The sequence below is a fragment of the Aegilops tauschii genome, chromosome 5 (assembly GCF_002575655.3).
Source record: "Aegilops tauschii subsp. strangulata cultivar AL8/78 chromosome 5, Aet v6.0, whole genome shotgun sequence".
Classification (NCBI taxonomy): domain Eukaryota; kingdom Viridiplantae; phylum Streptophyta; class Magnoliopsida; order Poales; family Poaceae; genus Aegilops; species Aegilops tauschii.
In genome coordinates, this window is record NC_053039.3 from 370565825 (window position 1) to 370571256 (window position 5432).

Genomic DNA, 5432 nt, shown 5'->3' on the forward strand with positions numbered 1-5432 from the left:
TTCCTTGGATCATTTGCAAAAAAATCAAATTCAGCATTTAGTGCTCTCCACTGGCTAGCATCTACAAGGTGTCTCAGCTTCGGCTCATCTTCGTCATCTGGCTTCACCCTCTCCGCGTGCCAGCGCATAAGCTTTGCTTCCTTAGGATCTACGAAATACCGCAGTAGACGCGGAGTGATCAGAAAGTACCATACAACTTTCTGTGGAGCTTTCTTTCCGGCCTTTTTATATCGTGAAGCATTGCACTTTGGATAGATGGTTTCTTCCGTGTGCTCGTTCCGATATATGATGCAATCATTGATGCATGTGTGATATCTAATGTGTGGCAGATCAAGAGGGCACACGATTTTCTTTGCCTCCTCGACACTAGTAGGACACAGGCTTCCCGCGGGAAGAACCTTCTTTAGATACTTCGGAAGCTCATCCAGGCTTGTATCTGTCCATTTGTTTTTCCTTCGTCTTTAGAAGTTCTTGTGTGAAACTCAAGCGGGTCACCTCGGGATTGCAAGCATCATACAAAGGAGTCATCGAGTCTACCTCCAGTTGCGCCAGTTTGGCCTCCTCTCTAGAAGCAGCTCTGTCGCTAGTCGTCTTCTTGCGAAGCAGGTCTTGAACATGCGGGTCCCGCATGGCTGAACTTAGTAGCGACAAAGACGGCGGCGTGTCCGCGTCTTCTCCGCCTTGAACTGCCTCTTCGCCATCGACATTTCTGAGGCCATCTTCCTCTTCGGGCACATAATCGGTCATCTCTTCGTCTGGTGGCCCCATGTCATTATTTCCTGCCCCGTCGACATCCTCATCATCATCATCTTCACTTATCCACCGAGTATGGCCATGCATGAAACCATGCATGAGCAGGTGCTCCTTGAATGTGCCACCCTCAAAGGGGTCGAGCCTGACTATTCCTTTGCATTTTCGACACGGACATAAAACATCCTTCAGTCTTTCTTTATACATGTCGTTCACAGCGGATTGCCAGTATCGTTCCATCATCCTTCCATTGACCTTCATGATCACCTGCGCGCGGAGCAAATATTATAACCACGTATATATGCATGCATGGATCAAATTCATACAAAAATTCGTCATGACCTTCCCTAAACATAGGACATATTGAGTTTGCCCGAAATTCGCCGAAACGGAATTGAATCGACATTTCGGCAAAACATAGGCAACTCATGTCACCCACATTATTTCATCAAATACACAATGTAGGCAACTCAAATTATGCCACACACAATTCGGTATATATATTCTCATATCGCCCATATATATATAGTTGCGGTCCTATCCACACAAACACCTTTTTTTGCTCACCTATGTGTTGATAGGGATATCAAGCACCTTTCTTCTTAATTACCTAGTAGCTCTAGATATATAGTTCTAACTAGCTAGCTAGCTAGGGAGAGAGAGAGCTAGCTAGGGAGATAGTGGGAGAGGAGAGGGAGAGAAGAGGGAAGGCATTAATGGAAGGGGTGGAGGGCAAAGAAGAGGGGGGGAGGGCATTAATGGAGGGGGTGGTGGTGGAGGGCACAAAGAAGAGGGGGTGGTGGAGGGCATAGAAGAGGGGGAGGGAGGGCTCTAATCGAGGGGGTGGTGGAGGGCAAAGAAGAGTGGGGTGGTGGAGGGCAAAGAAGAGGGGGAGGGAGGGCTCTAATGGAGGGGTGGTGGAGGGGGAGCATTGAAAGGAACAAGCAAGGTGCAAGGAAAGGGGGAGAAAGGAAGGGGGAGATGAAGAAGAAAGGGGGGAAGGAGGGGAAAGGTGGTAGGTGGCTAGCGACCATAGCAGTAGCGCGGGGAGCCAAAGCACGCTACTGCTATGAGTGCCAGCCAAAATATCTACTGGTACGTAATACTAGCTATAGCGCTTGTACAATAACAACGCTACTGATATAAGTTTACCCATAGAAGAAATAGCAGTAGCGCGTCTAGGTGCACAGACGCTACAGTTACTTTCTTAACAGTAGTGCTGGTTAGAGTACAAACGCTGCTAATATTTTTTGGTTGGGTGGTGTGCTGTGGCAAACTTACCAGTAGCATGGCCTCCAAAAACCCACGCTGCTACTATGTTGTACCAGTAGCGCGCTTTATAATAGACACTACTAGTAATTATCAGTAGTGTGGGGTCCATAACACACGCTACTGGTAAACTTCTATGTATAAGCCTTTTCCTAGTAGTGTCATGTCATATTGCTTAAGGCGTTACTCCGTTCTTTATGAACTTAATACTCTAGATGCATGCTGGATAGCGGTCGATGTGTGGAGTAATAGTAGTAGATGCAGGCAGGAGTCGGTCTACTTGTCTCGGACTTGATGCATGTATACATGGTCATTGCCTTGGATATCATCATGATTATTCGCTTTTCTATCAATTGCCCAACAGTAATTTGTTTACCCGCTGTATGCTATTTTCAAGAGAGAATCCTCTTGTCGGGGGTGTCATGCGACATATGCCAAAGGATGGCTTATCATGGAGGGGGCTAATAGTATGTCGCCGGTGCCAGGAAACGGGATAAGGCGCAAACATGCACGCCGATGAATCTTACCCAGGTTCAGGGCTCTCCTAGGAGATAGCACCCCCTAGTCCTGCACTGCGGGGTCTCTGCATGATCACTCAAGCAACAATGGTGGCTACAAGCTTGCTCCTTGAGCTATTTCTCTAGAGGGGGAAGAAGAGCAAGGCTAGCCCTAGCTTCCTCTCTCTATAGGTGTGTGTGAATGAACTAAGGTCAGAACCCTTTGCATGGGTGCCCGGGGGGTTTATATAGGCCTACCCCCTAGGGGTACAAAGGTAAACTGGCCAGATGTAGGACCCGGCTGTTAGTGTCTCTGGCCGCCGGCTTCTCCACTGGCTGATGGGGCCCGCCGCCTGGTGGGCCCCGTCGGCTGTCTCGTACTTGGCCGACAGGCCGCGCCCGCCGCTCGCGGGTCTCGATGGCTGCTCAGCACTATAGCTGTGCTGGTAATGACGCGTGCTTTGTCGGGGGAGGCATGGCTACAGTACCGCCGCCTGGCGGGCGATCACTGTAGCCATTCCCCATCTCTCCTGATTAATGGCGCACGGACTTTGAGGGAGGGGGAGGGCCGCCTGCTAGGGTCGGCCTCCCCTCATGCCGACAGGTCCATGCTCGCTGCCTACTGACTTCTCACTGACAGGTAAGGCCCACCGCCTGTGGACCGTACCGACAACCCGTAGTGGAGGCATGGCCTCCTCTGCCATGGGTGATGTCATGGGGGAGTGGCAACAGTGCCGCGCCAGATGGGAGATCTTCATCTGGTATGGTGCACTGTGGCCATGCTTGGCCCTGGATTTGGGGTGGCAGGGTGCGCTGTAGCCACGCCCCGTCTCATCGTATTTATGTGGGTGCTGACTCTGAGGACGCTTGGGGTCGCCTGCTAGGAGCTGGCCTCTCTAGAGGCCGCCTGCTAGGAGCTGGCCCACCTCGTGGCCGCCTACTGGGCCTTGCCGTCTTCTGGCAGCCGGCCGCTTGGACCAGCCGGTTGCGAGAAGGCGGCGCTTTGGTCTTTGATTCTTGAGGGGCGCAGCCAGCCCCGATGTCTTGAAGCGCCATGGGGGGCCAATGAGGCTACCCGTGGCCAATTACGCCGACAGTAGTCCCCGATGCTGACGAGGCTCCGTGGCTGGTGAAAGGAAGGAGTCTCAGCAGCTTCCTACTCCGAGTGCTTCATTTGATCTTGGTCCGTCTGTCTTCCGGCGCGCCGGCTGCCAGGAGCCGGACACGACCAGGTGGGCCGCCTGGTGGTTTTTGAAACGTCGAGGCGGGAGCCAGGTGGCGCACAAGCCAGGCACCAGGCTTGCCGCCAGCTATCTGTGCGCCATGTGGCGCCAGCCGGCCAGGCTGCCTGCCAGCCCACGCGCGCGATGGGACATCGCCGCAGGCTGGGGCCCACCACTACCGGGCCTCGGCACGGGCATGGATCCGCTGTGGCCGAGACAAACGGTTGGGATTCCGTGGCGTGATTACTCCACGCCGTTACTACGCGGTTAATGCGGGGTCGTGGGGTCGTGGGCACAGTTAATCCCACGATCCCCACGCCCCGTCCCCTCGGCTTCGCAGCCTAGGGCTATAAATAGGGGGAGGAGGGGGCAGCTCTGGCTTGGGCACCCTCCTCTCCCTTCGCTCTTCTCTTCCTCTTCTCTCTTTCTGCCGCCGCCGGACTCCCGTAACACGCCGAAGTGCCGTCGCGGCCCGTCGTCACCGAGCCGAGCCTTTCCGCCGCGCCGTAGCTCCGTCAACCTCGAGCTTCCATGGCGCGAGCGCGAGCCGGCGACTGGGATGGCTCAAATGTCATTGAAGACCACATCACCTACCTCCGCAACACACGGCGGTTGCCCGACGAGGGCTACGTCAAGGCGCGCGTCCCGCCGGAGGAGGAGATCTCGCATTTCCTCCGGGGCTTCGGCCTGCCGGCGAGCGGCTTCCTCCACCCCTTTCTCAAATTCTACCATCTCCAGATGCACCACCTCACACCGAACAGGGTGGTGGTGCTGTCGGCCTTCGTCATGCTGTGCGAAGGCTACCTCGGCGTTCTCCCCACACTCGAGCTATGGGGGGGTTTCTACACCCAACTCGGCGTCTCTGCCAAGGACGAGGCAGCTCAGTGCGGCGCCTTCGTAGCGGTACGGCGCCCAGGAGCCGGCAACCGCTTCCCGTCCGTCACCTTGACCCAGTCCGTCAAGCTATGGCAGAAGTCGTACTTCTATGTGAAGAACGCCAACCCGGCGCTGGACTTCGTCAACCTGCCGGCCTACAAAGCCGGCCCACCGGCTGAGCCACGGACCAACTGGACCTTCAAGCCGAAGCATCTGTCGCCCGCCTCCACCGCTGCCGTCACCAGGCTTAAGGAGATGACGGACTTGGAGGGCCTCCAGGTGTCCAACTTGTTGACCACCTTCGTGGTGTGCCGGGTTCTCCCCCTACAAGGCCGGCCTCACATGATCAGTCAGATGAGTGGGCACCGAGACCCGTGCCAGCTGTCCACCCAGGAGATACCAGCCACGGAGGTGGCCCGCATGGTGAACAAGATCGCGAACCTCAAGCTCTCGGAGTCGGACTGGCAGTTCGGCAAGCAGTCATACTCCCGTGCACATCCGCCTCCTACCGTAAGCTCACGACTCTCCTTTCTTTCTTGGTCTTTTCTTCTTCTGCCGAGTTCTGCTTTGCTGACTGATCGGTCGGACGTGTTGCAGCTCCTCACGACCCAGCAGGCAGCCGACGCCCTGGCGCAAGGCCAGGAGTACCTGCCGGACCGAGCGGCGAGCGACGCGGACGACCCCGGCTTGGGGGCGGCCGCCTTGGAAGACGACACCACAGGCGGTGGCGACGAGGCAGGCGGCTCTGGTGGAGGAGTCAGCGTCGAGACGTGGCCAGATGACGATGAGGAGGAGGCTGAGCCGCGCCGCTAGCCGG